This window comes from Bos grunniens, chromosome 13, assembly GCF_055505025.1.
Source record: "Bos grunniens cultivar Pamir isolate PY7600 chromosome 13, Bosgru_T2T1.0, whole genome shotgun sequence".
Taxonomy (NCBI): domain Eukaryota; kingdom Metazoa; phylum Chordata; class Mammalia; order Artiodactyla; family Bovidae; genus Bos; species Bos grunniens.
In genome coordinates, this window is record NC_141177.1 from 81610981 (window position 1) to 81633427 (window position 22447).

Consider the following 22447-nt stretch of genomic DNA (forward strand, 5'->3'; position numbering starts at 1 on the left):
TGTGTATGGTGTTAGAAAATGTTCTAGTTTCATTCTTTTACAAGTGGTTGACCAGTTTTCCCAGCACCACTTGTTAAAGAGATTGTCTTTTCTCCATTGTGTATTCTTGCCTCCTTTGTCAAAGAGAAGGTGTCCATAGGTGTATGGATTTACCTCTGGGCTTTCTATTTTGTTCTATTGATCTATATTTCTGTCTTTGTGCCAATACCATACTGTCTTGATAACTGTAGCTTTGTAGCCAAAGCTTTGTAGCTTTGTAGACTGTAGCCTGAAGTCAGGCAGGTTGATTCCTCCAGTTCCATACTTCTCTCTCAAGATTGCTTGGGCTATTCGAGGATTTTTGTATTTCCATACAAATTGCAAAATTATGTGTTCTAGTTCTGTGAAAAATACTGTTGGTAGCTTGATAGGGATTGCATTGAATCTATAGATTGCTTTGGGTAGTATACTCATTTTCACTATATTGATTCTTCCAATCCATGCACATGGTATATTTCTCCATCTATTTGTGTCCTCTTTGATTTCTTTCATCAGTGTTTTATAGTTTTCTATATTATAGGTCTTTTGTTTCTTTCAGTTCAGTTCAATCAGTCACTCAGTCATGTTTGACTCTTTGTGACCCCATGAATCGCAGCACGCCAGGCCTCCCCATCCATCACCAACTTCCGGAGTTCACTCAAACTCATGTCCATCGAGTTGGTGATGCCATCCAGCCATCTCATCCTCTGTTGTCCCCTTCTCCTCCTGCCCCCAATCCCTCCAGCATCAGAGTCTTTTCCAATAATTCAACTCTTCGCATGAGGTGGCCAAAGTTTGTTTCTTTAGGTAGATATATTCCTAAGTATTTTATTCTTTTTGTTGCAATGGTGAATGGAATTGTTTCCTTAATTTCTCTTTCTGTTTTCTCATTGTTAGTGTATAGGAATGAAAGGGATTTCTGTGTGTTAATTTTATATCCTGCAACTTTACTATATTCATTGATTAGCTCTAGTAATTTTCTGGTAGAGTCTTTAGGGTTTTCTCTGTAGAGGACCGTGTCATCTGCAAACAGTGAGAGTTTTACTTCTTCTTTTCCCATCTGGATTCATTTCTTTTCCTGCTCTGATTGCTGTGGCCAATACTTCCAAAACTATGTTGAAAAGTAGTGGTTAGGGTGAGCACCCTTGCCTTGTTCCTGACTTTAGGGGAAATGCTTTCAATTTTTCACCATTGAGGGTAATGTTTGCTGTAGGTTTGTCATATATAGCTTTTATTATGTTGAGGTATGTCCCTTCTATTCCTGCTTTCTGGAAAGTTTTTATCATAAATGGATATTGAATTTTGTCAAAGGCTTTTTCTGCATCTATTGAGATAATCATATGGTTTTTATCTTTCAGTTTGTTAATGTCGTGTATTACATTGATTGATTCGTGGATATTAAAGAATCCTTGCATTCCTGGAATAAAGCCCATTTGGTCATGATGTATGATGTTTTTAATATGTTGTTGGATTCTGTTTGCTAGAATTGTGTTAAGGATTGTTGCATCTATGTTCATCAGTGATATTGGCCTGTAGTTTTCTTTTTTTGTCGTATCTTTGTCTGGTTTTGGTATTAGGGTGATGGTGCCCTCATAGAATGAGTTTGGAAATTTACCTTCTTCTGAATTTTCTGGAAGAGTTTGAGTAAGATAGGTGTTAGCTCTTCTCTAAATTTTTGGTTCAATTCAGCTGTGAAGCCATCTGGTTCTGGGCTTTTGTTTGCTGGAAGATTTCTGATTACAGTTTCGATTTCCATGCTTGTGATGGGTCTGTTAAGATCTATTTCTTCCTGGTTCAGTTTTGGAAAGTTATACTTTTCTAAGAATTTTTCCATTTCTTCCAAGTTGTCCGTTTTATTGGCATATGGTTGCTGATAGTAGTCTCTTATGATCCTTTGTATTTCTGTGTTGTCTGTTGTGATTTCTCCATTTTCATTTCTAATTGTGTTAATTTGATTCTTCTCCCTTTGTTTCTTGCTGAGTCTGGCTAATGGCATGTCAATTTTATTTATCTTCTCAAAGAACCAACTTTTAGCTTTGTTGATTTTTGCTATGGTCTCTTTTGTTTCTTTTGCATTTATTTCTGCCCTAATTTTTAAGATTTCTGTCCTTCTATTAACTCTGGGGTTCTTCATTTCTTCCTTTTCTAGTTGCTTTAGGTGTAGAGTTAGGTTATTTGTTTGACTTTTTTCTTGTTTCTTGAAGTAAGCCTGTATTGCTATGAACCTTCCCCTTAACACTGCTTTTACAGTGTCCCATAGGTTTTGGGTTGTTGTGTTTTCATTTTCATTCATTTATTGCATATTTTGATTTCTTTATTGATTTCTTCTGTGATTTGTTGGTTATTCAGAAGCGTTTTGTTTAGCCTCCATATGTTGGAATTTTTAATAGTTTTTTCCCTGTAATTGAGAAAGTGAAGATCTAAAGAGCCTCTTGATGAAAGTGAAAAAGGAGAGTGAAAAATTTGGCTTAAAACTCAACATTCAGAAAACTAAGATCATGGCATCCAGTCCCATCACTTCATGGTAAATAGATGGGGAAACAGTGGCTGACGTTATTTTTCTGGGCTCCAAAATCACTGCAGATGGTGATTGCAGCCATGAAATTAAAAGACACTTACTCCTTGGAAGGAAAGTTATGACCAACCTAGACAGCATATTAAAAAGCAGAGACATTACTGTGTCAACAAAGGTCCATCTAGTCAAGGCTATGGTTTTTCCACTGGTCATGTATGGATGTGAGAGTTGTACTATAAAGAAAGCTGAGTGCAGAAGAATTGATGCTTTTGAACTATGGTGTTGGAGAAGACTCTTGAGAGTCTCTTGGACTGCATGGAGATCCAACAAGTCCATCCTTAAGAAGATCAGTCCTAGGTGTTCATTGAAAGGACTAATGTTGAAGCTGAAACTCCAGTACTTTGGCCAGCTGATGCAAAGAGCTGAGTCATTGGAAAAGACCCTGATGCTGGGAAAGATTGAAGACAGGAGGAGAAAGGGGCGACAGAGGATGAGATGGTTGGATGGCATCACCAACTAAAATGGACATGGATTTGGAGTTGGTGATGGACAGGGAGGCCTGGTGTGCTGTGGTTCATGGGGTTGCAAAGAGTCAGACATGACTGAGAGACTGAACTGAACTGAACTTACTGCATTGTGGTCAGAAAAGATGATTGGAATGATTTCAACTTTTTTGAATTTACCAAGGCTAGATTTATGGCCCAGGATTTTATCTATCCTGGAGAAGTTTCTGTGCGCACTTGAGCAAAAGATGAAATTCATTGTTTTGGGGTGAATGTCCTATAGATATCAGTTAGGTCTAGCTGGTCCATTGTGTCATTTAAAGTTTGTGTTTCCTTGTTAATTTTCTGTTTAGTTGATCTATCCAGTTGTGAGTGGGGTATTAAAGTCCCTCACTATTATTGTCTTATTGTTAATTTCCCCTTTCATACTTGTTAGCATTTGCCTTACATATTCGGAGAAGGCAATGGCACCCCACTCCAGTACTCTTGCCTGGAGAATCCCAGGGACGGGGGAGCCTGGTGGGCTGCTGTCTAGGGGGTCACACAGAGTTGGACATGATTGAAGTGACTTAGCAGCAGCAGCAGCAGCCTTACATATTGCGGTGCTCCTATGTTGGATGTATATATGTTTATAATTGTTATATCTTCTTCTTGGATTGATCCTTTGATCATTATGTAGTGTCCTTCTTTGTCTCTTTTCACAGCCTTTATTTTAAAGTCTATTTTATCTGATATGAGTATTGCTACTCCTGCTTTTTTTTTTTTTCCGTCTCCATTTTCGTGAAATATCTTTTTCCAGCCCTTCACTTTCAGTCTGTATGTGTCCCTTATTTTGAGGTGGGTCTCTGGTAGACAGGATATATAGGGGTCTTGTTTTTGTATCCATTCAGCCAGTCTTTGTCTTGTGGTTGGGGCATTCAACCCATTTACATTTAAGGTAATGTCCCGTTGCCATTTACTTTGTTGTTTTGGATTCGAGTTTATACACCCTTTCCTGTGTTTCCTGTCTAGAGAAGATCCTTTAGCATTTGTTGAAAAGCTGGTTTGGTTGTGCTGAATTCCCTCAGCTTTTGCTTGTCTGTAAAGCTTTTGAATTTTCCTTCATATCTGAATGAGATCCTTGCTGGGTACAGTAATCTGGGTTGTAGGTTTTTGTCTTTCATCACTTTAGGTATGTCCTGCCATTCCCTCCTGGCCTGAAGAGTTTCTATTGCAAGATCAGCTGTTATCCTTATGGGAATTCCCTTGTGTGTTATTTGTTGTTTTTCCCTTGATGCTTTTAATATTTGTTCTTTGTGTTTGATCTTTGTTAATTTGATTAATATGTGTCTTAGGGCATTTTGCCTTGGGTTTATCCTGTTTGGGACTCTCTGGGTTTCTTGTACTTGGGTGACTATTTCCTTCCCCATTTTAGGGAAGTTTTCAACTATTATCTCCTCGAGTATTTTGTCATGGCCTTTCTTTTTGTCTTCTTCTTCTGGGACTCCTCTGATTCGAATCTTGGGGCGTTTTACATTGTCCCAGAGGTCCCTGAGGTTGTCCTCATTTCTTTTAATTCTTTTTTCTTTTTTCCTCTCTGCTTCATTTATTTCTACCATTCTATCTTCTACCTCACATATCCTATCTTCTGTCTCCGTTATTCTAATGTTGGTTCCCTCCAGAGTGTTTTTTATCTCATTTGTTGCATTATTCATCATTAGTTGACTCTTTTATTTCTTCTAGGTCCTTGTTAAACCTTTCTTGCATCTTCTCAATCCTTGTCTCCAGGCTACTTATCTGTAACTCCATTTTGTTTTCAAGATTTTGAATCATTTTTATTATCATTATTCTAAATTCTTTTCCAAGTAAGCTCCCTATCTCCTCCTCTTTTGTTTGGTTTGGTGGGCATTTCTCATGTTCCTTTACCTTCTGGGTATTTCTTTGCCTTTTTATCTTGTTTAGATTGCTGTGTTTGGGGTGGCCTTTCTGTATTCTGGCAGTTTGTGGTTCCTCTTTATTGTGGAGTTTCCTCCCTGTGGGTGGGGTTGGACGAGTGGCTTAGCAAGGTTTCCTGGTTAGAGAAGCGTGTGCCGGTGTTCTGGTGGATGGAGCTGGATTTCTTCTCTTGAGAGTGCAATGAAGTGTCCAGTAGTGAGTTTTGAGATGTCTGTGGGTTTGGTTTGACTCTGGGCAGCTTGTATATTGAAGCTTAGGGCTATGTTCCTGCGTTGCTGGAGAATTTGCATGGTATGTCTTGCTCTGGAACTTATTGGCTCTTGGGTGGTGCTTGGTTTCAGTGTAGGTATGGAGGCTTTTGGATGATCTCTTAACAATTAATGTTCCATGGAGTCAGGAGTTCTCTGGTGTTCTCAGGTTTTGGGCTTGAGCCTCCTGCCTCTGGTTTTCAGTCTTATTCTTACAGTAGCCTCAAGACTTCTCCATCCATACAGCACTGATAATAAAACTTCTAGGTTAATGGTGAAAATATTATCCACAGTGAGGGACACCCAGAGAAGTTCACAGAGTTACATGGAGAAGAGAAGCAGGTGGAGGGAGATAGAGGTGACCAGGAGGAGAAGAAGGGGAGTCAAAAGGGGAGAGAGCAAGCTAGCCAGTAATCAATTCCCTATGTGCTCTCCACAGTCTGTAACCCTCAGAGAGGTTCACAGAGTTATATAGAGAAGAGAAGGAGGAAGGAGATAGAGGTGAGCAGGAGAAAAGGGGTAATCAAAAGGAGAGCGCTAGATCTAGGCAGTGCTCTATTCCCTAAGTGTTCTCCACAGCCCAGAATACCCACAGAGATTCACAGAGTTGGGTTGAGAAGAGAAGGGGGAAGGAGGAGATAGAAGTGACTTGGGGGAGAAAAAGGAGAGTCAAAAGGGGGAGAGAGTATTCAAGCCAGTAATCACACTCAAGTAAAAATGGGTACTGAAGATTGGATTCTTAAATGTACAAGCTGGTAACAAATACTATAAAGCAAAGATTAAAAATCTAGAGTAGAAGTTAGACTCTCAAAAATACAATATTAAAAAAAAATCACAAAAAGTACAAGAAATATATATGAAGTTTGCTTTAAAAATAGGGTCTTTTTTTGTTCAAGGTAATAGTATGTTATAAAAATGAAAATTAAAGGAGTAATAGAGGACTTAAAATTAAAAAATTAAATTTTTTTTTAAATGATAATAGTAAAAACATATCTAGAAGTTAGGAATTTCTCTGGTGCTGTTGCAGGCAGTGTGGGGTCAGTTCAGTTTCAGATAGTTCCTTGTTCCAGCTTATACTTCTCAAGATCTATAGGCCCTTTCCAATGTAGTCGGTGTTAACTACAGGGATTTTAATCTGTTGTACTTGTCACTTCCAAAGCGGTTCCCTCTGTTTATTTGGCTTCTTCTGTTTGCTGGCGTCTCCAGTGTCTAATTTCCACCCTGACACAAGGGGGCGAAGGTGGTCTCTTGTTTAGGCTCACTTGTTCAGTTGTGTTGTGGGGAGGGAGGAACACTGCAAACAAACATCACTGGCATGTGTGGGGAGTGCTCACAGTGTCTCAGCCACACTGGGTTTGCCCCCACTCAAGGCGATTGTGCTTTCCCAGACTACACTGCTCAGGCTTCAGGTTGCTCTGCAGGGAGCTGGCCCTGGGTTGCATGAACTTCCCAGGTCTAAGCCGTTCAGGTTCTCAGGTACTCCACAAAGGCATAGACTTGTTTGGGCCTGCATTTGGTGCTGTTCCCAGGTCCGAGCAGCTCAGGCAACCAGGTGCATGGTAAGCACACTCTCCTCAAGTGTGGTGTGTCTTATCACCTCCCCGGTCCCAGCCACTTGGGTTTCTGGGTGTGGCCATCTCCAATGTGCCATGTGTCTTTTCTGGGGAGCTGATCTTTGGCTGCGACCCTCCCAGCGGATGTCAACCATGCAGAATCTCAGGAAGTATTGGTTAGAAACTGGAAGCCTGTTCTCAGTTTGGTAGGGGATGCCCTCTCTGGGGCTGAGTTTGCCCCTTTCCAGCTCTGGCTGGAGCCTGCCTGGCCCCTGCCACTGGCGGGGTATGGGCGGGTCCACAGCCAGCTAGCTCTCCTCTGGTATTCGCTCAGTCCTTTGTTCTGTGAACAGGCCCAGCAGTGCCTTAGGTTAGGGCTTTTCAGAGGATAGTTCTCTCTCTCTCTCTCTCTCTCTCTCTCTCTCTCTCTCTCTCTCTCTCTGGCTATCCCACAGTCTGGGTTGCTCTCTCACGTTAGCTCCCTCAGATTTCCCTCGGGGCATTCAGGCGTGGTCCTTACTCTAAGCAATGCCACCCACTCCTCTATGTTTAGCCCCTGCTTGCTGGTGGCAGATGCGAGTGTCTGGGATACTTCTCTGCTGGGAGTTGCCTTTAGGCATGTAATCTGTGGGTTTTATTTATTTATTTTTCCTCCCAGTTATGTTGCCCTCCAAGATTCGAAAACTTCCCCCAGACCCGCAGGGGAGAGGGTTTCCTGGTGTTTGGAAACTTCTCCTCTATTAAGACTCCCTTCCTGGGATGGATCTCCCTCCCTAATTCTTTCGTCTCTCTTTTTATCTTTTATATTTTGTCCTACTTCCTTTCGAAGATAATAGGCTGCTTTTCTGGGTGCCTGATGTCCTCTGCCAGCGTTCAGTTGTTTTGTGGAGTTTGCTCAGCATTCAAATGTTATTTTGATGAATTTCTGGGGGAGAAAGTGGTTTCCCAGTCCTATTCCTCCACCATCTTAGGACCACCCCCCTCTAAAGGAATTTTAAAAGAATAAAATTTAGCCTTTCTACAAATGTTTATTGAGCACTGATTTCTAAAGGCCATGGATATAGCAGTGAACAACAAAATCCTTATTCTTATGAAATTTACATTTGAATCTATTTTAAGAACTTTCCTTAAAATGTCCATTATTTTCCTCTAACTTTTAGGTGACAAGAAGTATTTAAGGAAAGAGAATGCTACTGGGAAAGGAAAAAACAGAATGATTCAACTTATTTTTTGTGTGTGTTAAAAATATTCAGCTTATTATTATTTTGCATTAAAATAATGAGAGCCCCAGTATCTGAGCTAACTGATCTTCCTAAGCCAGAATTTGAGACATGGAGGGTGTTTTATCAAGCATCCATCCATTCATTCACTCATTGAGACCCCTCTAGGTACCTGGAGCTGCGCCATGAGCTAAGGACACACTAATGAGAAGCCTGGGGAAGGCTTCCTACCTTTGAAGAGACATTAATTTAGTAAGATTGAATCTTTCAAGATCATATGCGTCCTAAGTCACTTCAGTTGTATCTGACTCTTTGTGACCCTATGGACTCCAGGCAACCAGCCTCATCTGTCCATGGGATTCTCCAGGCAAAAATGTTGAAGTGAGTTGCCATGCCCTCCTCCAGGGGATCTTCCCAACCCAAGGATTGAACCCACATCTCTTATGTCTCCTGAATTGGCAGGCAGGTTCTTTACCACCAGTGCCACCCAGGAAGCCCCTCAAGATCATATATCCCAAGCCAAAGAGATGAATATTTTTTAAAAATAAAAGTTCTTCAAGCATTTCTTTATATATATTCACTTTACTTATACAGAGCTAATAAGGGGAATGTAGTTATCCGCTATTTTCTATAATACATTTTCTATGCTCTGATTATTACTGTGTGGTCCCAAGTCTTCACTTCTGTGAATTTAATAGATGATTTTGGCAATTGGGAATCACTTGCCAGCAGAAAAGAAACTTTCTCCCACATGTCTGTTGCAGAGAATAATGGACCATTTGTCATGTTATGAGAGGTCTCATTTGGACTGTGTGAGATGGTAACCTGACTTTGAGGTTGCCTCACACCCCCCCCCCCCCAGGAAATTCTGCTTCAGATAAGACAATATATTTATAATGATGTAATACAGAATTGGTATCATTGTATAAAACAGAAATAACCCTGTTGTTCCCAAAGTTTTGGAATACACATCAGAGTCAGAGAAACACAGATTGGTTGTTCTTGCTTTTCAGTCGCTAAGTCTTGTCTGACTCTTTGCAACCTGTAGCATGCAACTTTGAGGACTGTAGCACACAGGCTCCTCTGTCCTCCACTGTCTCCTGGTGTTTGCTCACATTCATGTCCAATGAGGCAATGATGCTGTCTAACCATTTCATCCTCTTCCGCCCCCTTTTCCTTTTGCCTTCAGTCTTTCCCAGCATCAGGGTCTTTACCAATGAATCCACTCTTTGCATAAGGCCAAAGTATTGGAGCTTCAGCTTCAGCATCAACATCAGTCCTTCCAATGAATATTCAGGGTTGATTTCCTTTAGGATTGAATGGTTTGATCTCCTTTGCTGTCCAAGAGACTCTCAAGAGTCTTCTCCAGCATCACAATTTGAAAGCATCAATTCTCTGGTGTTCAGCCTTCTTTATGGACCAACTGTCACATTTGTACATGACTACTGGAAAAACCATAGCTTTGCCAGATTGGTTGGCTTATCCTTAAAGATTCTTACTCAGAAAGTCTGGATGAGGGCTGAGAATTTGCATTTCTAACAGTCTCTGGTGATGCCTGCGCTAATCATTCAGAGGCTACATGTTGAGAACCACCGTGTTCTAATTTAAGTATGTGGTTGCAATAAGCATATAAAATTGATTGATCTGTAGGTATATAAATTGTAATATGAAGGAGGCCATTGTATTCTTTTTTTAATTTATTAATTTTAATTGGAGGCTAATTACAATATTGTGGTGAGTTTTGGCATACATTCACATGAATCAGCCATGGGTGTACATATGTCCCCATCCTGAACCCCCTCTCCCACCTCCCTCCCCATCCCATCCCTCTGGGTCACCCCAGTACACCAGCTTTGAGTGCCCTGTTTCATGCATTGAACTTGGACTGTTCATCTATTTCCCATATGGTAATATACATCTTTCAATGCTATTCTCTCAAATCATCCCACCCTCACCTTCTCCTACCGAGTCCAAAAGTCTGTTCTTTATATCTGTGTCTCTTTTGCTGTCTCACATATAGGGTCATCATTACCATCTTTCTAAATTCCATATATATGCATTAATATACTGTATTGGTGTTTTTTTCTTTCTGACTTACTTCACTCTGTATAATAAGCTCCAGCTTCATCCACCTCAGTAGAACTAATTAAAATGTGTTCTTTTTAATAGCTGAGTAATATTTCATTGTGTATATGTACTGCAGCTTTCTTATCCATTTGTCTGCCGATAGACATCTAGGTTGCTTCCATGTCCTAGCTATCGTAAACAGTACTTTGATAAGCACTGAGGTACACGTGTCTCTTTCATTGGTTTCCTCATTGCATATGCCCAGCAGTGGGATTGCTGGGTCGTATGGCAGTTCTATTTCCAGTTTTTTAAGGAATCTCCACACTGTTCTCCTTAGTGGCTATACTAGTTTGCATTCCTACCAACAGTGTAAGAGAGGTTCCTTTTTCCCCACACCCTCTCCAGCATTTATTGTTTGTAAACTTTTTGATAGCAGCCATTCTGACTGGCATGAAATGGTACCTCATTGTGGTTTTGATTTGCATTTCTCTGATAATGAATGATGTTGAGCATCTTTTCATGTGTTCTTGTAACTGGCTGGGTTACCCAGTATCATACTGACTAGGCAATTATAGCTGTTGAGCTCTTGAAGTGTGGCTGTTGACATACGTTGAAATGAAAATATTTTTGATCTCTAATATTAAGTAAAATATATTATTAAAAATAATTTGACTTGATTTTTTAAATTTTTAATGTGGCTAAAAGGAATTTTAAATTAAGGCTTGTAGCTTGCATTCTATTTCTCCAGGACAAAACTGATCTGTAAAGCTTTTCTAACTGTGTATGCTGAAGATTTGGAGGTTTTTTAGTATTTGAAATTTTTTCAGAACTTAAAATTTACTAGAAGAGGAAAAGAAGGTATTATGCTTTTTTTTAATCAATAATAGGTAAATGACGTTGTTTTCACCAATATCCTTTATATTCATTTTGTTTTGAATTCCAATTAACAAGATTAATATTCATCAGGTTTTTTCAGTAGATGCAGGACCTGCTTCAGTTAATGTAGCTGTTGGGTCAGTTTCTCCTGAATTGTTTTTATTCCTTGAAGTTGCTAAGCAGTGCTCTTCTTCAGAAGTAAACCCTGCAAAGGCCACTGAAATTCCCTTCTTTGAATCTATTTGGACCCCTTGTTCAAATACACATAAATCAGTCCCAGATGGATCATACACCTAAGCTTAGGAGAATATAGTCATGATCTTGGTGGAAACAAAGACTTTTAAAACAGGACATGGAATATGATAGATACAAAGAAAAGATATCTAAGTTGGACTAATTAAAATTATGTGTGTTTGTCAAAAGCATTTTTAAGAGAGTATTAAGAGAGTAGATTGCCTTGGATAATATGGTTATTTTAATAATATTAATTCTTCCAATCCAAAACATGATGTGTCTTTCTAATTGTTTGGGTTGTCTTTCTTTCATCATTGTCTTATAATTTTCCAAGTACTGGCCTTTTAACTCTTTTGGTGGGTTTACTCGTAGGTAGTTTATTCTTTTTGATGTGATGGTAAATGGGATTTTTTCCTTATTTTTTCTTTTTGATAGTTCATCGTTAGTGTATAGAAATGCAACCAGTTTTTGTATATTTATTTTGTATCCTACAACTTTACTGAATTTATTGATGAGCTCTAGTAGTTTTCTGTGGTATCTTTAGGATTTTCTTTGTATAGTGTCATGTCATCTGCAAACAGTGACAGTTTTATCTGTTCCTTTCCAACTTTGATTCTTTTTATTTCTTTTCCTTCTCTGGTTGATGTGGCTAGGACTTCCAAAACTATGTTGAACAAAAATGGTGAAAGTGGGAATCCTTGTCTTATTCCTGATCTTTGAGAAAATACTTTCAGAAGAATCACTATAGGTACACCTATATAAGTACATCTGTAACTTATATAATATTTTACAGTAACTATACTTAAAATTTTAAAGCATTATTAAGACAGTGAAACCCAATTATATAATATGAGAAATATATATATATATGCTCATATATATGAACATATATATATGTTCAACAAAGGAATTTTATCCAGAATTTATAAAGAACTTCATCAACTGAGTAAGAGAAAGGGAGAAAACCTGTTTTCTTACTCATCTGAGTAAGAAAAAGGGGAAATAGCAAAAGACTCGAACAGATACTTCATAGAAAAGAATATCCCAAGTGGCCAATGCATAGCACAATGCTCAGACTCATTAATCACTAGGAAAATACAAAACAAAACCACAGTATAATGCCATTGCACACACACTAGAATAGCTACAATGAAATGATTGACAATAGAAAGTGTAGATGAGGATGGAAGCAACTCATAAGCTGCTGGTCAGAGTGTAAATTGTGTAACCACCTTGGAAAGCTGACTGAAACTATCTACTGAAGCCAAATATACACACAGCTTGACCCAACAATTCCACTCCTACGTATGTATATGCCCACCATTCATTGTGTTCACCTAAAGGCATGTAGTAGAACATTCATGGCAGTGTTATTTCTGATAGTCCCATACTATAAACCACCCAATATTTCCATCAGTCTGTGAGTGAACTTCTAAATTGTGGTATCATTATGCAATGGAACATGAGAGAGTAAGGAGGAGGGGTGCGTCATTTAGCAACATGGATAAATCTCAGAAACTGTCGAATCACAGGCATTCAACCTAAAAGAATACGTGTTTTGAGATTCTATGCATATGAAGGTCAAGATCAAGCAAAACCAACCTGTGGCAGGAGAAATCAGAATGATGGCTTATCTTTGGTGAAGATGATGATTCTGGCACAGTGTGAGAGGTGCTTCTGGCACTTTTCTCTCTTTAATTTTTACTGTAGTTTCAGAAATATGGTCCTTTTATGAGAATTCATTAACTATACCCTTAAGATATGTGTGCTTTTCTATATGTGTACTGCTGCTGCTGCTAAATCACTTCAGTCGTGTCTGACTCTGTGTGACCCCATAGATGGCAGCCCACCAGGCTCCCCCGTCCCTGGGATTGGAGTGGGTTGCCATTTACTTCTCCAATGCATTAAAGTGAAAAGTGAAAGGGAAGTTGCTCAGTCGTGTCTGACTCTTCATAACCCCATGGGCTGCAGCCCACCAAGCTCCACCGACCACGGGATTTTCCAGGCAAGAGTACTGGAGTGGGGTGCCATCGCCTTCTCCAGTATGTGTACTAGACTTCAATAAAATGACAAAACTTGACAAAAGCAGGAAACACAAGTTGAACCTTCATGACTGCCCCCCAAAGTAACTTACTTATTAAAATACACATGCACACACACACACATACACAAACCATAGCTGTATCTCACAACTTATAACTATTGATTGTAAAAATAGTTAAAAATAAATAAAACTATAGGTTGCAATTGACTTTTTCAAATTGTTTAACACAATAAGGATTTTGGACCTATAAGTTTAATTATCTTAAGTTCCTTACTAAACACATATCAGTGAAAATAAAAAATTAATAACCATTGAATTATAGAACTTTAGTAGGTTCCATATTCAATTAGATATCATGTACCTAACAGAGATTTTACATTATTCAAACTGTCCTCCAAAACCTAAAAAAATATAGGACTTTGATGGCAGGCATATTCTGTATAGATCACGGGATTTGAGAAGGAAATGGCAACCCACTCCAGTATTCTTGCCTGGAGGATTCCATGGACAGGGGAGCCTGGCGGGCTTCAGTCCGTGGGGTCTCAGAGAGTCGGACATGACTGGGCGACTAACACTACACACTACATGATTCAAAAGATTTTTGACAGACATTAATTTATATGACTGTCATCCAATTTTTTACATTAGATTGAAATGATAAATTACATAGTCATTATTTTAGAAAACATAAGTTCAACATAACTTATTAAAAAACTTTTATGAATATCTGATATATTCTTTGCCAATAGGAAGCTGGTCTTAATGCATATTTTTCTAGAGCACTAATGAACTAAAAATTGTATGACTCAAAACACATTTCATCAAACTTGGTTTTAGTCCCTAAGGGTATGATTGCAGTATAGTAACATAGAATATCTATGCATGACTACTTTGAAATGCCATATTACTGACACATCTCCAACTAATCTAACGTGTTATATACCTTTTTGAGTCAGAAATAACTATCATTACTGTTCTTTGGCTTTGTTAAGATAGCGTATTTGGGGGGATATACATGAGAGAGAGACACAGACAGGGAGGTGAAGGAAGGAAAGATAGAAACAGAAGGTTAAAGGAAAGATGGAAAGAGAAAGAATGGAGGTGAAGAGAAAGAGAAACACATGCTATCATTAATCAGACTCTCATTTCTTCATTGACTCTTTCATTTGGTGGAATTAAAGCATCAGATCAATTTCTCTTTGCCATACTGTTTCAGAACATCACTTTTAAGTGAGGGCCTTTTCCCATTCTTAGATTATCAAGAATAATGCCAGATTTACAAAGAAAGAGGCTTTTATTGCTTTTCTGAAAAAGGAATATCATTTACCCTCACAAGTGTTGAATTACATTCTCTCATAGTAAAGAACTTCTTTGTCATTCATGGGACTAGACATTAATTCACTCAAATTACATGGTCCATAGAATAAGATGGAAATATGTTATAATACTGAACCATGATTTGCTGTTGAGAGGAACTAGTATTGCTTCTCTTAGTAAATAAACCTATGAGATGGACTTTTATGACTTTATTGAAAGAGAGGTGGCAGAAATTTTGTTTGTTTCTTTGCGAGTTTTTTTTTTTTTTTTTTTTTAATAAAGAACTAACCCAGTACTTGTCTGCCAGTTAAGACAGCTGCTAAGATGGTATAGACCCATGTAAAACTCATGCTCTTTCCAAGATAACACTCAACCTTCAGTTTAGAGTTTTGTCATGACCCTACCTGAACTTTTTACAATGCTGTAATTACACTTTTCCACACAATTGATTCTCCAGGCAAGAATATTGGAGTGGGTTGCCATTTCCTCCTCCAGGGGATCTTCTCCACCCAGGGATCGAATCCCAGTCTCCTGCATTGCAAGCAGATTCTTTACCATCTGCTGTACCAGGGACGTCCACAAACCAATCATTTAAAAGGGGGGAATGCATCAGTGATTTTTAATCTTCCTGTTGCTCTCACATAATGAACATGGCTTTAGAATTTCTTGACATGAGGGTCAAGTTAGAAGCAATACAGATGACATAGGTCCTAATACAGTTTTATTTTACATGAAAAAAGTTTTTAAATCTCAGGAACTCTTTTAGAATGAGCAATCACTAAATGTTCATTCTTTAGAGAGGAGAATGCATGATAAGCAAAGTTTGAACAAGTGATGTGTGAACCCAGGCAGGTTCAGTGATCTCTTTGCACATGGATTTAAACTCAGTTCTGCATCATAAGATAGGCTTAGCAATCCAGTTAGGCTTTAAGAGGGAGGGAACACAGCCCCATTTCAAGGTAAGGCACAGCTGAGATTTATGATCAGCTGTCAAATGTTTTGAAAACAAATCATTGTTGGTAAATCAAAGGTCAAATCAAATGACCACAGATTAAAGTGTTAATAAAAGTAAAGTATCTTAAATTGCATGCTGTGTATGCGTATTCTCAAGAGGAAATACTTTGTTCTGTAATGAGGTACTGGCCCTATTCATTGAATGTGAAGAATATAAGGAGGTTCATTACAGTCATAAACTTGTAATTTAATTTTCTTTTCCTTGTAAATAATAAGATTTGTGACTTAATTTATGAATCTTCATTATTAAAATTAGATGGTTCTTGTCACTGAGAGTGACCAGTAATCTATGGTACCTCCCCATTTTTTTTGTTCAGATTAAAAGAAGGAGCGCCATGAAAAGGATAGAAGAAATTAAGGTGGTTTTCTATTTTAAACCTCCAAAACTTGGGACATTCAGTCAGCATGGTACTGATGGGACTGGTGTTTGAGAACACGATCATGGATCCTTTTTCTTTCCACAGTCTGTGATTTGGTGGCAGAGGTGCCTAAGGCCACCAGGATGCTTTTAACTCTAGGAACAGTGCTTCTCTCACACTGGCTGCCCCCGCCCCCACTGTCTCTCACCTCTTACCTTCTCCCACAGCATTCCCCACTCTCTTCTCAGTTGTTGTTGTTCAGTCACCCAGTCGTGTCCAACTCTTTGTGACTCTGTGGACTGCAGCACACCAGGCCTCCCTGTCCCTCACCATCTCCTGGAATTTTCCCAACTTCATGCTCATTGCATTGGTGATGTTGTTTAGCCATCTCATCCTCTGACACCCTCTTCCCCTTCTGCCCTCAATCTTTGCCAGCATCAGGGACTTTTCCAGCGAGTCATCTTTTCACATCAGATGAACAAAATACTGGAGCTTCCGCTTCAGCATCAGTCCTTCCAGTGAATATTCAGGGTTGATCTCCCTTAAGATTGACTGGTTTGATCTCTTTGAGGTCCAAAGGACTTTCAGGAGTCTTCTCCAGCACCACTTCAAAAGCATCAATTCTTTGGCGTTCTGCCCTCTTTACAGTCCAGCTCTTGCAACCGTACGTGACCACTGGGAAGACCATAGCCTTGACAATACAGACCTTTGTCAGCAGAGAAATGTCTCTGCTTTTTAATAGGCTCTCTAGAGCTATCATCAGTTTTCTGCCAAGAAGCAATCGTCTTCTGATTTCATGGCTGCAGTCACCATCCTCGGTGATTCTGGAGCCCACGAAGAGGAAATCTCTCACTGCTTCCACCTTTTCTCTGTCTATTTGCCATGAAGTGATGGAGTCAGATGCCATGATCTTCGTTTTTTGAACATTGAGTTTTTTTAAGCCAGCTTTTTCACTCTTCTCTTTCAAGAGGTTCTTTAGTTCCTCTTTGCTTTCTACCATTAGGGTGGTGTCATCTGCGTATCTGAGGTTATTTATTGATATTTCTCCCAGCAATCTTAATTCCAGCTTGTGCTTCATCCAGCCCAGCATTTCTCATGATGTACTCTGCATATAAATTAAATAACCAGGGTGACAATATACAGCCTTGACATACTCCTTTCCAAATTTTGACAGTAACCAAGAGCATTTGTCTTTTGGCAGAGATGTTACTCAGTTTACTGTGAGTCTGGGGGACCTCAGGGACCCCTGCATTTAAAACATGTCCAAGGGCATCTCCTCCCAGGCATGTCTGAGCATACATTTCTGTGAGGCAGCTGTAAGACAGACAGATGCTGTTACTGCCCTAGCTGTCTCCCTTGGCTTTCTCAGGGTTCCCAGCCTCTCTGTGGGGGTGCAGACAGAAGTAGTGAAGAACTAATACCCCTGGGAGCATCTCTCAGGCATATGAGGGTTAGTAGCTCATGTATAAATACTGCAGCTTCCTAGCTTCCAGATGGGATGTAGCAGACCAAGTCGGTGACATCTCTGAAGCACCTTTACTCTATCTTCCACAAGATCCCCGCGCCCCGCCCCCCCACCCCTGCCCCAATCTCCGCAGGATTGAGACACAGCAGTAACTTGTTCATTAACTCAGCTTCCATTGGCAACCTTCCTTTCCCTGGGTCATTGTCCTACTTCTCACCACTGGTTCCCAAGACAACTTTGCAGATAAACTATTTGCACTCAGATCCTTGTCCTAGAATCTGCCTCTTGGGGAAAACATATTTCTTTTACAAATAACCTGAAAGGCCACACTAACATGTTGTTTGATCAGAAGGCAGCTCTTTGGGAATTAGCCATCCACAGTATTGAACAGCCACCTGAAACTCCCAACAGGGGTGTCTCAGATCTTGCATCTTTGGTAGCCCGCTCTCCACTAGACTCTGGCTGCCATCTTGATTTCTCTTCCTGTGGTTTCATAGCTCTCCTTTGGTTTTCTGGCCAGGGGCATAGCTACCGACAGTTTTTCTATCAACTGACCTCAGTGAGTTATTTGTAAATATCCACTTATTTATATAATACTTTTGGTTTACTCACTGAGCAAAGAGGACTGTATTTTAGGGTGCAGTTGGGTGTGCTTTCTCATAGATCTAGACTACAGCATCTTGTACTCAAACAAGAATTTCATCCACGGGCATCTGCCGATTAAGGTCCTCTGTGAGTCTCCGATAAGTTCCTACGGCACACAGGTCAGTGTGTTAATCGTGTAACCACAGAACTGGCCTAGAAGTTCAGATGTGTTTGGTTATACACGACTAAATATGTGCAGAATGTGTCTACACATGAGTCCACAGAGACACCCAAGAGAGTATCTTCTTACTCTACATTCCAGTGTACTTCCAACCTTATAGTAACCATTATGGGACACAGGGATCAAAAGTCATTTTTGATAAAGACTTAGAATCTAAATCATCCATTTATCTAGTTCAGGTTGCCAAAGATAGCTTTCTCCCTGCAAGTCTGCTGGATGTCTCTTGCTTAACAGAAGTTTCATCCCTAGGTTCCAACTCGTTAAACTCTTCAAGTGTGAAGGCTGGAGGAAGAAGTAATTGTTGGTTTGATGAAGTTGTTAGGGAACCCAAGAGTGAGTTACAAATGCCGGATATAGACACAAAGGAAGAAGAGGAGGAGAAGGAGGAGAAACAATTAAGAGTCTGTTTGAAATCAATTGAGTGTCCATCTGGTATTGAACTTCATTGTAATTCTGATTACAGGTAATTGGTATTTGGTTGAGTAGATAATTAGGCTGGCCACAGGATGAAAGGAAGTGAATCTATCTGGCATCCTGATTTTCTCCTTTCTGAAGCCCAGTTTGAGGACTGAGATGTGGCAGACAGAACCTCCCACGGCTTGTGCAGAGGGGGAATGTTTACAGAGCAGTGACACCTCCTGACTCAGAAAACAAATGTGGCAGTACCTGAGGAGAGAAATATTCAACTGCAGACCTTAATTATAAGAAACAAAGGCAATGAAGGCTCATGGTTCTCTGAGAAGAGTTTGAAATATCACTTCAATGTAAATGTGGTTGTTCGTCTGAGGGAACCATTTTCTAATGATCCCAAGCTCACATCTACAAGGATGGGACTGAACCTGAGTTATCCCTGCACCCCAAGGGTGGGACCATGTCTGCAGCTATGTTTTATCCCCAACCAAGGCTCTCATCACTTGAGTAACATTGTCTTGTATGACTGGCTAGAAAAATAACTAGTTAAAATTCAAATAACAGTCATTTTTGCCAGGATTGTTTTCAAATGGTAACACAAATTTAACAACAACCCTGGGTGGTTTTGTGCTGATGGAGACACTGAGGCAAGGAGATCCAAAGTTGAAATTTTTTTAAATTGAAGTATAGTTGATGTACAATATTATATATGTTAGAGGTATACAATCTAGTGATTCACAATTTTTAAAGGCTATACTCTATAGTTATTATAGAATATTGGCTATAGTCCCCATGCTGTACAGTATATCCTTGTAGCTTATTTTATACCCAATAGTTAGTATCTCTTAATCCCCTATACCTATATTGTCTGACCCTTCCTCAGCATCCTCACTGGTAACCACTAGTTTGTTCTCTGTGTCTGTGAGACACAGAGGTTATTTTTTGTTATATTCACTAGTTTGTTGTATTTTTCAGACTCCGCCTATAAGTGATATCACACAGTATTTGTCCCTCTCTGTCTTACTCATCTCACTTTAGCATAATGCTCCCCAAGACCATCCATGTTGCTATAAATGGCAAAATGTCCTCTTTAATGGTTGACTAATATTTCATTATATATGTATACCACATCTTCTTTATCCATTCATTTGTTGTTGGGCTTAGATTGTTTCCATATCTTGGCTATTATAAATAATGCTCTTCTGAACACCGGGGTGCATCTATCATCTTTTTGAATAGTATTTTTGTTTTTTATACATACCTAGGAATAGAATCGGGGAAGGTAGTGGCACCCCACTCCAGTACTCTTGCCTGGAAAATCCCATGGATGGAGGAGCCTGGTGGGCTGCAGTCCATGGGGTCACGAAGAGTCCATGACTCTTCAGACATGACTGAGAGACTTCACTTTCACTTTTCACTTTCATGCATTGGAGAAGGAAATGGCAACCCACTCTAGTATTCTTGCCTAGAGAATGCCAGGGACGGTGGAACCTGGTGGACTGTCATCTATGAGGTCACACAGAGTCAGATACGACTGAAGCAACTTAGCAGCAGCAGCAGCAGCAGCAGCAGTAGCAGAAATAGAACTGCTGGGTCATCTCATGGTTCAAATTTTTATTTTTTGAGAAAGCTCTATACTGTTTTCCACAGCAACAGCACCGGTTTACATTCCCACCAGCAGTGTATAAGAGTTCCCTTGCTGAAATGTTTTAAGCATCCTTGACTCATGGTTCATTCCTAGCCTGTGCATAAGCTGCTGGAAGGAATTATATACCAAGTTTTCCCAATGAGGAAGGAGCCATCACTAGGCAGATAAGAGTGCTGTCACCCAGGGAAGAGGTCCCAACCCACAGAGCCCCATGGGCACAGAGAATGGAAAGGCAGGGACTTTCTTGGCAGTCCAGTGGTTAAAACTTTGCTTTCCAATGCAGGGGGTTCGGACGTGATCCCTGGTAGGGAAGCTAAGATCCCACATGCCTACTGGACAAAAACTAAAATATAAAACAGAAGCTGTACTGTAACAAATTCAATAAAAACTTTTTAAATGGTCCACATAAAAATAAAAAACCTTTAAAGAAAAGCAAGACCAGATGGGCAGAAGCAGGGATGCCCAAGTCAGGGTTCATTACCAACCAAGTGAATGAACAGGCATCTCCCCTCTGTTCCTAAAGGCCTTAGAATAGTCTCATCTCACCTTTGAAGAAGACATTTAAGTTCAAGGGCAATGCTCATCATCTCTCAAATGATACAAGGTGCACATGGAAGAAAAGCAGAATTTGTGTGAAGCAAGACATTTCATTCTGGCTTTTCCTAGGGCTCTGGAAGGAAGGTATCTTTGGAAGAAAGAAAGCAATCAAGTCTGCCCACTGCTGCTCTGTGTCTCAAATCACCCCTTGCCCTTGGTTTTTGCTAAGGTTTTGCTCCCAGCAGTTTTAGACTCAGCCTACCTCCCCTCTATATTCTTGCCTTGAGAGCCCCATCAACAGTATAAAAAGGCAAAAAGACAGGACACTGGAAGATGAACTCCCCAGGTCAGTAGGTGCCCAGTATGCTACTGGAGATCAGTGGAGAAATAACCCCAGAAAGAATGGAAGAGACGGAGCCAAAGCAGAAACAACACCCAGTTGTGGATGTGACTGGTGATAGAAGCAAACTCAGATGCTATAAAGAATGTTAGGTCCATGAATCAAGGCAAATTAGAAGTGGTCAAACAGGAGTTGGCAAGAGTGAATGTCAACATTTTAGGCATCAGTGAACTAAAATGGCCTGGAATGGGTGAATTTAACTCAGATGACCATTATATCTACTACTGTGGGCAAGAATACCTAAGAAGAAATGAAGCAGCCATCATAGTGAAAAAAAGAGTCTGAAATGCAGTACTTGGATGCAATCTCAAAAATGACAGAATGATCTCTGTTCGTTTCCAAGGCAAACCATTCAATATCACAGTAACCCAAGTCTATGCCCCGACCAGTAATGCTGAAGAAGCTGAACGGTTCTATGAAGACCTACAAGACCTTCTAGAACTAACAGCCAAAAAAGATGTCCTTTCCATTGTAGGGGACTGGAATGCAAAAGTAGGAAGTCAAGAAATACCTGGAGTAATGGGCAAATTTAACCTTGGAGTCCAGAATGAAGCAGGTCAAAGGCTAACAGAGTTTTGCCAAGAGAAAGCACTGGTCAACAGCAAACACTCTCTTCCAACAACACAAGAGAACACTCTACACGTGGACATCACCAGATGCTCAATACCAAAATCAGAATGATTATATTCTTTGCAGCCAAAGATGGAGAAGCTCTATATAGTCAGCAAAAACAAGACTGGGAGCTGACTTTAGCTCAGATCATGAACTCCTTATAGTGAAATCAGACTTAAATTGAAGAAATTAGGGAAAACCACTAGACTATTCAGATAGGACCTAAATCAAATCTCTTATTATTATACAGTGAAAGTGACAAATAGACTCAAGAGATTAGATCTGATAGACAGAGTACCTGAATAACTATAATGAAGGTTCATAACATTGTACAGAAGGCAGTGCTCAAGACCATGCCCAAAAAAGGAATGCAAAAAAGTAAAATGGCTGTCTTAGGAGACCTTACAAATGGCTGTGAAAAGAAAAGAATCAAAAAGCAAAGGAGAAAAGGAAAGATATTTCCAATTGAATGCAGAGTTCCAAAGAATAGCAAGGAGAGATAAGAAAGCCTTCCTCAGTGATCAGTGCAAAGAAGTAGAGGAAAACAATGGAATGGGAAAGACTAGAGATCTCTTCAAGAAAATTAGAGATAACAAGGGAACATTTCATGCAAAGATGGGCTCAATAAAGGACAGAAATGGCATG

The 22447-nt window shown here is 39.8% G+C and overlaps 1 protein-coding gene across 7 annotated transcripts in view; it reads left to right on the forward strand.

Moving 5' to 3' along the window:
- PAK5 (p21 (RAC1) activated kinase 5) overlaps nucleotides 1-22447 on the forward strand; it is a 422360-nt gene that overhangs the window by 225674 nt on the left and 174239 nt on the right. The window contains exon 1 of one of the 7 annotated variants that reach the window (XM_086335107.1): nucleotides 15883-15903. The exons of the other annotated variants lie outside the window; for them this stretch is intronic. The gene's annotated coding sequence lies outside the window, so the exon portion shown is untranslated. Of the gene's footprint in view, nucleotides 1-15882; nucleotides 15904-22447 lie in introns of those variants that run through there. 7 annotated transcript variants of the gene reach the window in all.